Source organism: Falco naumanni, chromosome Z, assembly GCF_017639655.2.
Source record: "Falco naumanni isolate bFalNau1 chromosome Z, bFalNau1.pat, whole genome shotgun sequence".
Classification (NCBI taxonomy): domain Eukaryota; kingdom Metazoa; phylum Chordata; class Aves; order Falconiformes; family Falconidae; genus Falco; species Falco naumanni.
Window position 1 is genome coordinate 5,922,071 of NC_054080.1, and position 14,932 is coordinate 5,937,002.

General features: G+C 42.5%; 1 long non-coding RNA gene across 1 annotated transcript; it reads left to right on the forward strand.

Annotated features, from left to right (window-relative positions):
* The first annotated feature begins 2,873 nt into the window (after positions 1–2,873).
* On the forward strand, positions 2,874–14,436 carry LOC121080994. Its single transcript, XR_005825557.1, has 4 exons — positions 2,874–3,246; positions 10,930–11,123; positions 11,907–11,973; positions 12,380–14,436. It is a non-coding gene; the product is annotated as an uncharacterized LOC121080994 (long non-coding RNA).
* The last annotated feature ends 496 nt before the right edge of the window (positions 14,437–14,932 follow it).

Genomic DNA, 14,932 nt, shown 5'->3' on the forward strand with positions numbered 1-14,932 from the left:
AAAAAAAAATTAAAGTCAGGGTATTCAATTTCTCGAAAACTTTTTAAAAATTGGGCCTGTTTTAAAATTTCAAAAAGTGGGTTGGAAACGGCCATTTGACAACTTAATTTTTTGTCTTAAAATCTGCATTTTCAAAAAACATTCTGGATGTGTTTCAATAAAACTGATTTTTTCGGTGAGTCTACTCCCTTACATCCAGCCAGGAATGTAACCTCCCTTTAGGGTCTGATAACCTCCTTAGGTCAAGATAGTCTTTCCTTTGTCTTTCCAGCTGTAATCACTCCCTGTGGACCTCACCACCCAACTGCATCTGTCGAGATCTTGCACTTCAGATCGGAACACCTGAGAGAGGAGGAGGGATCTCAGCAGAACTGCCAATCAGCTTGCCACAGAGGCTTAAGACAAGGATGGTTTCAAGGGGAGGGGAAGGAGCAAAACAAAAAGCATTTGAAAGGCCATCAAGGGGGCTGATCAAAGCATCTTGGTGGTGGCTGAGGAAAAGAGGACTGCAGGCAGCAGATGGAAGTAGTGACAGCGGAGAGCTACACAGGCCTAAACAAGGGCAAAACACTGGACTGTGTCCAGAGTAGGGTGATGGAGCTGGGAAGGTTCTGGATCAACAGTCCTGTGGGGAGCAGCTGAGGGAACTAGGGGGGGTTCAGCCTGGAGAGGAGGGGGCTCAGGGAGGGACCTTATTGCTCTCTACAACTGCCTGAGAGGAGGGTGTAGGCAGGGGGGGCTGGCCTCTCCTCCCATGTAACAAGCCATAGGACATGAGGAAACAGCCTCGAGATGCTCCATCAAGTGGTTATTAGGAAAAATATCTCCACTGAAAGGGTGGTCAAATGTTGGAACAGGCTGTCCAGGGAGGTGGTGGCATCAATGTACCTGAAGGTCTTCAAAAGACGTGTAGACACGGTGCTCAGGGACATGGCTAGTGGTGGGCTTGGCGGTGCTGGCTCAGTGGTTGGACTCGATGATCTTAAAGGTCTTTTCCAACGTCAAAGATTCTATGACTCTAAAAAAAGGTTTTATGGCCTGAGTGGCATTAAGTCACCATAAACTTGGGCAGGAATGAGAAAACGAGCAGTGTGAGGGAGCTCTTAGGTTGTTTCTTTTTATCCTGTGGGTTTCTTGCCATGTTAAAAGCCTGTCCAAGCTCAGAATAGGGGAGACATTGAAAAAATGTCATCTCAAGTTGGAACTGTGCAGACCTCATGACCTCTCTTCTGCAGCTGCAGAACGTCCGTGCAGCACGAACGTCAGTGGGTGCAGTTAGTTCGGAGCAGCAGATAGTCTGAATTCCTGCTCTCTTTCTTCCCCTTTGATTCAGCAGCTGGAAATGGGAGAGCCCAGCACACTGTGACCTGGTTTTTGCACTGTCCTTCAGGAACTTGACAGCGGTCCAAAAAGCGTTCCTCAGATCACAGGCTGTTGACACAGTACCTCAATATGAACCGTGAGCGGGCTGGATTTGTTCTATATTTACTGCCGCTGGCAGCCGCCGGGAACGGGGCTGTGCTTGAAGCCTTTCTAGCATGCTCAAAGCTCGTAATGCCCATAAAATGGATGTTACACAACAAATAGGGTCTGACGGAGCTGGGCTTAGGGTACCACCAGGCAATGCCCCTCCAGCTGACCTGCTGGGTATCCAACGGTGGTGGTGTGGTTCTCGCCTCACCTGCCGATGGGTGAGCTATGCTGGCAGAAAACTATTTTTTGGTGCCTTTTTCCTTTTTTTTCCTTTCCTTCCTATCCGCGCCCCCCCCCCCCCCCCCCCCCCCCCAGTTTAATTCCCTGAGCTGCCTTACTGCAGGGCGAGTTGAGCACCAATGCCAGCATGAGGGAAAACAGCAAGTCAGATGCTTTAGTGCAAAAGAGTACGAGACTCATTGCTGCCTTACTGTCCCCACAGAAACAATGAGGAGCAGGAACAGTACTGACAAGAGAAACCTGGTCTATGGAGGGTGAGAGGAAGATTTATTTAATTTATGGGCAGCACCCATAGAACATCCCTTTTATGAAGAAAGAAAGGATATAATTAGGTTGAGTGGTTTTATTCTTTAAAAAGGAAAGCTAAGATTTCAGATCTCTGAACAGCAAAAAAAAGCTGACAATTGCTGATTTGGGGTTTTTTCTGTTCCCTTCTTTTTATGCTACCCAGTAGTCTGTGGTAACATTATGCTTACCTAAGAAGCTAAAATCCCCAGAAGTAAGCATTTGAAAATGGGCTCGAATTCAAATGGTGTGTAGGCTTGCATGTGCACACAAGCTATATAGCTGTATGTTCATATGTGCAATTTTCTTATCATGTCTTCATCAGTGAGCTGTATGTACAGAAGAGAGAGGGTGGTTTCTCCTCCTCTCTGACTTCCCTTTGGTTAGCTGGAAAAAAAAAAAACAAAACCCAACCACCCAAAAAACTCTGACTCATGCTGAATTGTTTTTTGCATGGGTTGCAAAGGTTTTAACTTCCAGCCTCAGTTTCCAAGCTCAGCTAGACTCAAACAAAGGGAGCAGAACAACAGCCTGAACTTTCCATCATGTGTTGTGTACCCCTGGAAAGCAGAGGGGTATAAGCCTTATTAAAGTCTTCCAGTGCATATCAAATGGAAAGCAGAGCCCAGAAAATAAACCTTCAAACCAGGATTTCTGCAACTGATTCAACTTCCTTTTTTTTTTTTTTTTTTTTCTTTTCTCCACTAAGCTAACTTTATTATTGTCCCAATCCTGAGACCTCGGCTCTTTCAAACTGACAATCACAATTGCTTCATACTCCTTGAGGGTTCACCTCCTAGCTCTTCAGACCTGCATATGAAAGGCTGATTTATTTATTTATTTATTTTATGGCATTGATTAAATTTGAAGTCTGTAGAGTCACTCTTGCATTTTAAGGCAGCAGTTCTGCTATTGCATGTCTGCTGGCAAGGGCTGGCATGGCATGGGAAGGAGGTGCTCAGAGAGAGTAAATCATCCCCTCACAGGGTAAAGGAACTAAGAATGTTACAGAGGTGCTGCGCTGCATTGCTGTGGTTACACATCTGTGCCATATGAGACCCATCACCAGCTTTCACTGTAGTGCTTTAAGACTGTGAAAAATACTTCCTCTGAAGAAATGGCAATGCTCTGCAGCAACGGAAACGTACCTTGTGAAACCCCCTCTGAGCAGAAGTTTTGAGCATATTGGCGGGTCAGCAGTTTGAGGTCGGCAGTAGCTTGCATAAAGCAAAACTCATAAACAAGCCGGTGAGTCAAACTCATTTCCTTGACTAACAGGAATAGGATTTCATAAACACAGCAATCGCTCTGCGCTCTGCAAACCGACTGTGAACTGTGCTCGCCAGTTTGTGTCGCGCAGAGACGGGGGGTGGGGGAAGGTAGCCGTTTCCAGCAGCTTTTTTGGAAAGACTGTCAGAAAAGAGGCTCTTTCAGAAAACACGGTGTAGGTTCGACTTCGGGTAACAGGGGAGCCCTTTTAGCAGCACTTGTATAACTTGGTAATACTGCCCTGTTCCTGACCTGCTCAGCGTTCAACTGGTGTGTTGCCTTTCATGTTTCCTCTACATGTGTTACATAGTGCTGCCTTTATGTCTTTCTTAACCTATCTATGTGATTAATCTGTGTTTAAAAAAAGAGTCAGTGGGCAAGACCAATCTAATTAAGACCCCAACCTCATAAAACTCTCTGTCTTTGCGGAGAGGCAGCAAGGTCCTTCAAATTCTCTTTACTTCAGTGGAAATTCAGGTAGATCAGGTTTGCAAGTGGCTTAAGACCTCACTAACTGCAAGTACTTCGCATTTTAAACTCAGAACACTGTTTTGCTCTTTCTTTGAAGATTTTTTTACCAGTCTTTTAGAAATGTTGATTCACCTAATGAAATAGAATATATATTCTGTATTCAGTTACAGCTTTCCCCTGAAGGGTATCTTTTGAAATATTTTAGTGCACAAAAGGCTGTCAGTCTCTTTAGTTCTGCTGATAAACATTCTGCCCTTTGTCCTCCCTGCAGCTGCAGACCAACTGTACGCTGTGAATACGCTTCCATGGATGTTTCATGCCTGCAGTCATGTTAAGAGGCTTGGGTGTGGGTCAGGGAATGCAAATAACATGCTGAGGCCCAAAGTCTGGTCTGCAGTTGCCTGTTGTGGATGACTGGTGTAGATCAAACACACCCTCCTCGGGATCCCAGGCTGGGGCAGGGTCGGCAAAGAAGTTTGTCCATTGTTCTGCAGCCTAGAGAGCATCCCTGTCCTTTGTCGACAGATCCCACCTGAAATCTTTCATGGTCTTGACACTGAAAAGGTATTGAAATATCGCAAGGTACCATTAATCCTAAGGGGTTGGTAAATAAACCATAAAAAAGAAGGGAGATGTGTTAGTGTCCTCATCTCCCTAACCTTACCTTCCTCTTGTTCCTCAAAGAGATTGAGTCCTGCTGGAGGACCAGGACCCCACGCAGGTGCTTTGATTTTTATGACAGCTTCAGCCTGGCATTCCCCTTTGTCCGTGATGTGCTGTCAGCCATCCTTGGCACCGCTCTGCTTTCTCGAGCAAAGGGGAGAGGCAGCAGTGGTGAGGCCGTGCCTTGATGCTGCTTCCTTGCCCCCCCCCCCGCTGCTGGAGCGGGGCGATGGTGGGCTTCCTCCTCCTCCCCTCCAGCCAGCTGGTGGCAAAGCCCGACAAAGCAGGTCTTGACTCATCACAGGGCAGTAACATCTGCCTGTCACCCGTGACAAATGCCTCTCGCACTGCTCTGTGGTTCCACTACCCAGGCAGTGTGCACTCCAGGGTCTGGAGCACTCACTAGCCTTTGGAAACCAGGGCGGTTCGTTGACATTAATTTGTTCACCCTAATTAGACACCAGCAGTCTCCAGCATTGTCAGTGGGGAGTGGAAAGATTTCTTCTACTGGATTTGTATTATAGCTTACCAAGATGTGTAACAAATGGAAACTAGCTAGCTTTTTGTACCATTTCACCAGAATCCTGCAAGATAAAGTCGAACTTACATAAACTAGAGGGCCACAGGTTATTAATTCTATGGGACCAGCCCATCGTGTATAGAAGAGCTTCTTGTTTCCCCTCCATTAGCAATCCCCATCCATATAGCAAGAGCTCCATTTTTCCCCTCCCAGCCTTCCCAGTGAGCCACTTGTCACTTGCCCTGAATTCCAGGGAGAAACCTCATATTTCTTTAATCCACATTGCTTACTTGTTCATTGGCAAGGCTCTTCCTCTCCACCACTCTGGAATTTCTGTGCATTTCTCTGCTTGCCTGCATCTTTTTTCCTGTTGCCTTGTGCCAGTGCCCCTATGCCCTTTACCATTCTCACTCTCTCCTTAACTTCCCTTCTCCCCCTCTTTCGGGACATGATTGTGTTCAGAAGGGTATTAGAAAGTTGATCAAGCTGAAGTGGAATGACTTCCTTGGAAAAAAGTCAAAGATTGCTAGAGTTTGAAGTTCTGATGATCACATTCCAGCAGACTTGTGTCTCCACCCTGCTGTGTTTCTGCTTTCCCAAATGACAGCAGTAGAGTTTTGCCCTTTTATTTTCCCTGAAACTTCAGAACTGAGTACGTCTGACGTTTGTAAGCCGTTGTGTAACATCCGAATGGAGCAATATCTTCAAGCTGAGAACAAGACCCTGCAAGCTCAGTCAACAATACCAAGAAGTTGACCTGGATAAGATAATTTTGTCAGCTGGAGGTAGATCCTGAAGACTTGGCAGCATCTTCATCCTTGGGGTGCAGGGGCTGAGGGGAACAGGACAGAGAGGACAGGCAATCTACAGACACAAAGCTTTGAGCAAGCAAAAACCCACAAATCACAGAATGCTCAGTCACTGAGATACTGGCAACCAGATGACTTCTGACCAGTTGTTTCGTTTTTCAGTCATGCAGGTGTCTTAGTGAATGCGAATTGTGGAAGTGAAAATTAGCAAAGAAAAATGGATTGGCTGGCAATCTGCTACGAATATTCCTACAGCGCTTTGCCATAGTGCAATTATTTCAGCTAGAAAACACAATGGCTGCAATTATTTTGGAAATATGCTTGGCAGAGGAACTTGGAATGGAAACACAATAAAATTAATATTCTTTTTGACAAGCAGTTATGCTGAAGTTGTAGATAATACCTTATGGCACCTTGTATGTGTAACCCCGTGTTATCATCTGGGATAAATCTGAGGAACATTTGGTCTCCCCTGTGGAAGCAGAGAGCTAAACCAGTGTGTGCCACTGCTGAAAACAGACACACAGTGGGATAAATGTTGAGTCTTGCAGCCCAAGAGATTTTTTTTGGCATCAGGTAGTAAGTGCAAGGACTGGAGGGATAACTGGGGCAATGGGAGGGAGAGACTTTCAAAACTGTTGCTGTTGAGTTAGTGGCAAATAAATCTCAGAAACAACAAAAGAAACCCTGATCAGACCTGAAGGAAAAACTTAAATATCATTGTGTAGTACTGATTTAACTTACCAGAATCAGGCACAAATGAGTGACATATTCTAGCTTATACTAAAGTTATATGTACAGATGACCCCTATACGTTCTTTGAGCAGGAATTCGTAATAGTGTTGGGAGTGTAACAGGAAAACTTTGCTGCTAAAGGAGACCTCTTAGAGTAAATATTGAACTCTGTTTCAGGCAACCCGGTATGCGCATTCACCTTAGGCTTTCCACATCTGTTTCATATACATTTATGTCAACAGTAATAGAAAGCTATTACCATATGGGTTTTGGGTGGGCTACATGGAATGAGTTATAATGAAATAAGTAACTCTTAGTATGAATTAAATATTATTCAGAGTCCTCTGGTGGCTTGTGGGGGCTGAAGGGAGAAGCTAGATCTCTGTTTGGTACAGAGTTTGAAATTAAAGAACAAAATTTTACTGGAAGTAAGGAAAAAAAAATCAGTTTCATTCTGGAGAAAGATAGGTTAAGGTACAGGACCTTTTATAAGATGATATTTCGTTATTTCACAGAAAATTTGACTAAGAACCCACATGTCCACATGTCTTGTACTTTGCAAAATCCGTAATCTATTATTTTTGTTCTGTATCTGGTGTAAAACCTACTTCGACCCTAACAATTCTACATTTATAAGCAAGAAATCGCTAAACAAATAAAAGAGTTGGAACAGATGTTAACCTTTTCACTCTGGGGAAGCCAGATGTAAGAGGACCAAATTCAATAATCAGACTGCCTAACAAAATAGATACCTAGTGTGTGCAGTGATATGTGCAAGTTCTTTTTTTTTTTTTTTTTTTTTTTTTTGTACACTTACTTGTTTATCATTGAAAGTTCTAATTTCTGTATTAAAAATAATAATAAAAAGAAAGATATCCTGCTTTTGGAGAAGTTAATGGGCCTTTTGCTACTCGCAATACTAAAGATCTGTTATAAACTAAAGGAGCAGTTCTCAAATGTGTAGCTCTGTGATATTGACTAAGGGAGAATGGGATTTGACTCGGGACCTCCAGAGGTCCCTTCCAATCTATATTATTCAATGTTTCAATGACAGTTTTACAGTTCATTATCAGAGAGCTTCTGCTCTGAAGTACCTGTTGTATTAGTGATCCCCTCTAAACTGAGTAAATCCAATTTATATTTTAGCCTTGGTATCTCTTTAACTTTCTGAAAAGATCATAGTTTTAGGAACAGGGAATAATGAATGACATGAGCAGTGGGAAAAATACCTGCGCCACACATTTCTCTTTGGTTCCTTGGTTAAACTGGTAATTACATAGATACTTCAGTTATCTTAGGCTCAAAAATTGCCTATTATCTTCATACCACTTCACGAAAAAAATAATGTTTTTTGAGAGTATGATCCTTCTGTAGAGACCAATAAAGACAGCAGAACTTTTGAGGAAATAGCTGGCAAAACCACCTGACTTTTGGGAAGGACATCTGTAAAACAGAACATCCAATGACTGTGCAAGTATTCGTTAACCAGCAGAAATATCCATACCTGTTTCATCCTTGCAGAATCGCCCTGTCCTGGATGGCAGAGCAGTTGTGATGCTTCACATCACGACCTTATGACATCAGCACAAAAGTTTGGCTAAGGAGTGTAGCTCATTTTTACTTTGTAGGAGCCCAAAGTTGCTTGTTTTGGTGTTCATAACTGTGGACAAGGGGTCACTGATTGAGCTGTGGGTGTTTGTCTGTGCACGGGTAGGTGCTGTAACTGTAATGTATGTCATGTCCTCCAAACACAGCCATCGTCTCTCCAGTTTTGGGCCCAAGAAGGGAACTTCCCTCCTCCTGCGAGTGCTGTATAATTGTTCCCTACTTGTCATAGCTCCAATGCACTCCCCAGCTATTTTGGCTTCCAGATGAGTTACAGAAGAATGACAAAGAGGAGAAACCTACTGAGAAAACAGAATGAAAGTATGATTAAAGTGGTATGACGTGGTGTTTAATGCCAAGCTGTTAGATGGTTAACATCCCATCAGTCTTTCTTTGTGAATGTACATAGATTGAGAGTTGGAGAAAGATGGTAGCTGCTTCCCGGGCTGTAAATGCCCCTTTTTCCACTCTTGCCCCAGTGCTTGTTTGGGTTTTGATCCTCATTAAGAAAGGGAGGAATGAGATCGGATTCAGTGGACTCTTCTGTTGGTTGGAAATTATGGTACTGGTCGTTTGGAAGTTGGAGTTAATATCTCTACCAAGGATAAACAGGATGAAAGAAAATGGAGAGCAGCTGGCAGAGACCCAGCAGACTCCTCCACCCTATCCCTTCAGAGAATATTTTCTTAGGCTTTGTAACTTGGTTCTCAGTAATGTTAAGTTCCATGTAAGATGGATGTAGAAATACATAGTATATGTTTTTTGAAGTCAAAGCAAACACTGAAGAACAAATTGTGAAATTTTGTTTGGCAGAGGGAGGTTGCATCATTGGCTTTCCTCTCAGCCTCAGGAGGTTTCATAACATCTGAAGACATCATCATGAGTGTGAGAAAGTTGACATTTAAGAAAGAGTCTAGGAATCGGAAAAATTATTAACCATTAAATGTCAAAGATGTGAAGGGATTGCACCAGTGATCACAGTCTGCCTAAGAAAGTAACAACCATGCACAAGCTGAAATATGTGTTGTTATGTCCTGTAAAAAGACAATCCCTATATGCTCCCCATATGATCCCTTATGTGGGGCAACCCCTATTTGCTCCTACATTTCAGGACTTCAGGAGCTTGTGCTGCCTGGGCTCTTACCTGGTGTCCTTGGAGGGCTACCCGCAAGCAGAAGAGGGAAGACATCGATGACTCAGTGCGTGAAATTAGGATAATTTTCTTCCTTAGTACCAGAGGTGCATTTATCACATTGAATTTCATCTGTTCAGTGGTGCAATACCAAGAGATCCCCCTGCAGAACTTTATAACTGGCTTCATTCTGACTCTCCCAAGTAGTTTTGTATTGTTCAGAGATTGCTGTCATACCACTATGGATTCTTTTATCTAAATTGCTTATGTGTTGAACAACAGAGATCTTGCTAATAACTGTAGTGAAAAATTACTTTATTCCTTATGCATAAATCCCATTTTCCAATGTTTCTAATGTAAAACTGCTTACATAGAACACTCTTCTAACTTTTCTTTATAGAGGTGTGTGTATATATTTGTACATGTAGTATGTATTTGCATTTGTATGTATATACTACGTGTAGGTATGTATGTGTGTATATACGTATATGTATGCAGGTGTGTGTATATATGTGTGTGTGCATGTATACCTATGTTAAAGAGAAGTATCTGAATTTTCTTGACTGACGGTTTTATATTGTGCCGCTGTTTGAAGGAAAGAGCTGCAATAACTCTATTACAAAGTCTAGACACTCAGAAAATGATCTGCTAATGCTGACAACATATAAAAACAGACAATAACACTTAATTTGGCCATGAAATGTATACTTCTGGATCACCAGTACTGTTAATGTGAAGATTGCTTACCTTAGTTGGTGTGATGTTTGGCAGGGGGGTGGCATCTTTTTGCCAATATTTTGTCTTTTTTGCCTTCAGAAAATTAACCCAGCTTGTGAATTAGCTGCACAGCAGACCTGACTGAATCCAGGAACTGGCAGATCTTCCTCTCATGGGGCTGTGATATGTTTTGAAGAGGCTGCCTAAAGGGTTACATGCTGCAAAAACATTGTTTAATCCTATCTGCAGCAAGAATTCAAGGGGAAAAAAATTAATAGAATACTAATGTGACTGACTTGAGCACCTACTGGCCTCTTATGCACACATGCAGCCTTTCCTGCGGGGTTCCCCCCTTCCTTTTTTTTTTTTTTTTTTTTCTTTGCCAATAGAAGTTTTATTTGGGATGAAGAAAGCAAAATCAGGAAAACTGACCACTTTTGCATGACTTCCAGTCATAAATCTCAAACAAAAAAATAAGGCATCCCTGCACACCTCAGACTGTCAGCAGATGTCCTGCAATCGGACAGACTCAGACTCATGCTGTTCTCGCCTGGCTTTTAGGAATAATTTTCCGTTACCCAGATGAAAGGATCCATTCAAGATAGTTCTTGTAAAATGCGGTGCTTAGACCAACAGCACGCTTGAAATGATTATGAGTTGACTGAAGTTGTGGTATTTTTCTATTTCATGTGGATGCATTCAGCTACGTTTTCAGGCTGTGCATTGCTAGTGAAAAGTGACCTGCACAGCCGAGAGATAACAGAATCTCCTGTGTGAGTAACTCATTTAGCTAATCCACACCTCTGTTTCCAAAGGAAGCCCTTTACCAAGCATTCTGTTTTCTAAAGGTTTAAACAAAAGTTACTTTAGCTACATGAATAACCTAATTGACTGCAGTGTGACTAATTAAGTACATTGCATGAAGGCATATGTAGTCAAGGCTGGGGAATGTAAATGGTGTCATGTATGGCCCTGTCCTTTTCATTCGTTTACTCATTTGCTTCTGGCAGTGTGGCTCCCAGCTGGATCCCTCCAACTTGCAGAAGTTGGGACTCGTCATTTCTTCTGTGGAAGACCACTAGGGAAAACAGAATTGCTGCAGGATGTAGCCTGATGATTCATCCATTGGATGCTCTCTCCCTTCTGAGTAACAACTGAATCACAGCAGATGCCAAGGGTGGAAAAGACTGCTTGTTGTTGAAAGGTGTGGCTATTTTTAGTGCAATCCTTATATCCTGGTCGATATTCCCTCTTTTTAAGACTTTCTAAGGTATGTCACGCCCTCAAACTGCGCTAGTAGGGCTGCAGGTAGAACTGGCATGTTTTGCCACTTGCGTCGGCTACTACAGAAAGGCAGCCACTGATTCACGATAAAGTTTATTTTAACTGAAATGAACTGACCTCTTGAGATTCACAGATGTGCATATAAATCCCTAAAATCAACAGCGTGTTTTCTGGGGAAGGGTAGGTGTACACGTGAGCCTAACCCAGAGGTGATAAGGGAATTTTTGTGGAGTTTTTCCTCCATGTCTTTATTTGCTGTATCCAAACCAGATATACTGTTCAAGACAGAGCTGTACCCCTCTGTGATATTTCTTAATACCTTATCCAAGACGTAGGATATTTGAAAGTTTTTCTGAAAGGTTTTGGAAGTTTTTTAATTTCAGGCAGTTCCCCTCGTTCATATTTTGTACATTTCTTAATGCTGTGAGGGGCTGGGGATATTAATGAAAGCAAGAGATAATGAATTACAAAGTTATTTCATGCTAATTTTGGAATAATTGCTCAGCCAGGAGAGTTGATGGTTGGGGATTTGGATGTGCTAGCTAAGATCTAATAAAGAACACTTTCATCTTTTTCATTAACTATAGCTTATAGATCAGTAAATAATAAAAATCAGTCTTCCTGGCTTATTTTAGGATTTCTCCAGTTCTCTTCATATATGTCTTTTGGGGATGAATAATGCGTATTCTTATTGGTTTTTAAGGCCCTCTAAACCTTCCTCACCGGCTCTGCATCTCTGGGAACTAACTACAGTACACTCCTCAGCACATGTGAGCCCATGCAATGATGACCTGCCATTAGTGTGTAGATTTTACATACAACACTTTTTGACATGCTTTTCTGTTGTGGGGCAATTTTCTCTCAAAAGAGCTGTTTGTTAGCCATTGAGTGGCTATTTTTAAACATAAAATGAATACCTTTTTTTTTTTTAATTACTTTTTCCTGAGCCCCTCTAATTCATGTTTGTGGATTGTACATCCTGATTTTTTTAAACATGGGGTATTGTATCCTATAGAATTTCTAACTAATCCTGCTGGTACTACTTGGGGCAAATGGATAGTCCCAGTACTGCAGGGTGGGGAGAGAAAAGAGTTATGATGTTTGGGTAAACCTGCTGTCTGAAGCTTTTTACACACTAATGAGCTGCAGATAACTGTTACTTTTTTTTTTTCCAAGTTAAAGAAAAATTTCTCCTTCACTTTCCCTGTATTGTTTCTGCTGCTTTCTTCAATGACTGAATTTTTGCCATTTGCTAAGTGGGACAGAAGTGAACAGGCTTGTGGTTACTTTACATCCTTGTTTGTGTATCGGGTTAATTAATGGTATAATTTGTAATCCTGAGAATGGCACTGACTAATTCATTGAGTGCTAATGACGTGTTCATCTAAATTGCCAGTTTAAGAGGTAGGGGCAAATCCTCATGCCTTGGCTGAGATTTTATTCTCCCTGTAATTACTCAGTATCTTCATGAGATTTTTTCATGAATAGAGGTGACATGAAAACTGAAAGTGGAGTGTCTGCTTGCAAGGTAATACTTAGGAAGGGGGAGGAAAAATCTGAGACTTCCTTTCTGTCCCTGTCCCACTGGGTCCTTCCTTCTGCCTCCTGATCTTCTTGCCTTCAGTGTTCTTCACTGAGCTCCCAAAACTCCTCATCTCTCCTTCTCTTACCGTTGCAGTGGATCCCAAATAAATTAATCCTCTCGTTTGCCCCACACCTTTCTTTGTTCAGTGGTTGTGTGTTAATTTCTTGATGCAAATACAAGCGTTAGCTCCACAGCTGCCTCCACCATCACAGAGATGAAGACTTGCCTGATGCAGCCTGTTGGTCCTCTTTGTCCCTTTAGTCTCCTTCCCACCTTTCTTCATCAAAGCCTCCTTTAACAGGTGGGAGGGTCAGACCCAATCTTGCAACTAGGGGTTGAGAAGAAAATGTATTCCTTACCTAAGAGAGGTTTTAGAAGCAACCCTGACCTTGAAAACAAAGTGTCTGCTGCCTACAAAACTAAGATAACCTTAAAAATGAACAGGTGTGGGATGGAGAAAACACCAATGAGCCATGGTGGCTTTCACTACGCAGTGGTGCAACCTGAGGGTCTGAGCAGCATTTGAAGGAAAGGTGAAATTGCTGCAGACTGCTGGGTAATGAGTGGTAGGAGTGCTAGATGGGGCAGAAATCTTGCTGAAAGTTGAGCTTTTCATCTGTAGGAAGACTTCTCCCAGGAATAACTTAGGCCTCACCTGAAAGGGATGTCTCGCAGGTGGACCCAGCTGTGGGCAGCCACAGTGGCATTGTCCCCAGGGTGTTTGTAAATTGTCTGACTGAAGGATGCTGATGACCCATCAAGCCGATTTGTAATGAAGATGGACAGAATTTTGTGTGCTAATTAAAGCTCATTTGGTATTGCTCAGGGCTCCAGATGAAGCGGCAAAGTGCATCGCTTCCCAGGGCAAAGCACCGCTGCTATTTTACAGGTCTCTCTTACGCAGGGCCAGCTTTAAAGGCAGTGGAAATGGAAAGTGGCCTTAGCCAGCCATAGGCCAGAGAAAGGGGAAAAAAAATAAATTTACCATTTGCTACTGCCTTCTGAGACATTCAGCAATGGTGAGGAATATAATTCCTTTTGTATTTTATTGGGCAATGAAGTTAGCAGCAAAAGGTGACAAAGTGTAATCTAAGAAAATAAGATAAGACTGGTTCAACTGCTTTTATTTCCTTGTTGCCTTCTCCACCTCTTTCAGCCCTTCTACCTAGCTGTTCCTAAATATTTCTCCTAGGCAACACAATCTCATTGCTACTTGTGTGGAAATTCACACTTTTCTTTTGTTAGCACTTCATGGTTCTTGTGTGTGACACAAAATGGTCAGTATTGCCAGCTGCCGCCATTCAAAAGGAATAATGAGAAGAGAAAAGTTTTTTCTTAAAAGCAGTACATTTGCAGGTGATACGTATGCACGTGTCTAGCATTGTGAATGTCAGGTTTTTGATGCCAGAGTGAACTCTGGCTGTGTTTTCAAACCTTCCTCAACAATGTAGTAGACATTGACTTATCTTTATTTCATTGGAGATTCTCCTGTTATCACCTAACGAGGCATGATGTCTTTAATGCTCAGATATGATTGAAACCAAAACGCAGAACTTGGAATGGTCTCCTGTGCTCTGCTAACAACATACCAATTAAAATTAAAACTTTTGTATTTTGCTTTTCAGGTTTGGGTGTTTTGGGGGGTTGTTTTTTGGGGTTCTTTTTTTGGTTTTGTTGTTGTTTTCATTCATTTTTTAGTTTTTCTTTTTTGTAAAGTATGGGTATTATATGGTGTATCATATCATTATGAGATGATCTCATCATCATTACATCCAAAACAAAAAAAAAAAATGCCCTGCCTTCCAGCCGTGAAGTTGTTACTTCTGTTGTGTGTGTTTAAGCAGCAGAGTCCAGCCTGCAGCCCGTGCTGCCCCCCTTCCACCAGCAGCCTGACGGAGCACTGAGATGTTTGCGTGGATGAGAGGAAATAGTTACAGCAACTAAATATTTCTGATTTCTCTTTAAGGCGGTGGAATGAGTTTCTGATGCGTCTCTTGATCCCCACCTGCAACGTTAAGGATGAGCCCATGGTTGATCTTTGCAGGCTTGGAGGGTGGGCTGAGTCCATCGCCTGGCGCTTGATGTGGGTTTGATGACAGCAGGGAGAGCGCAGTGCCCCGTCGTGATTGCAGTTACTTTGTCCT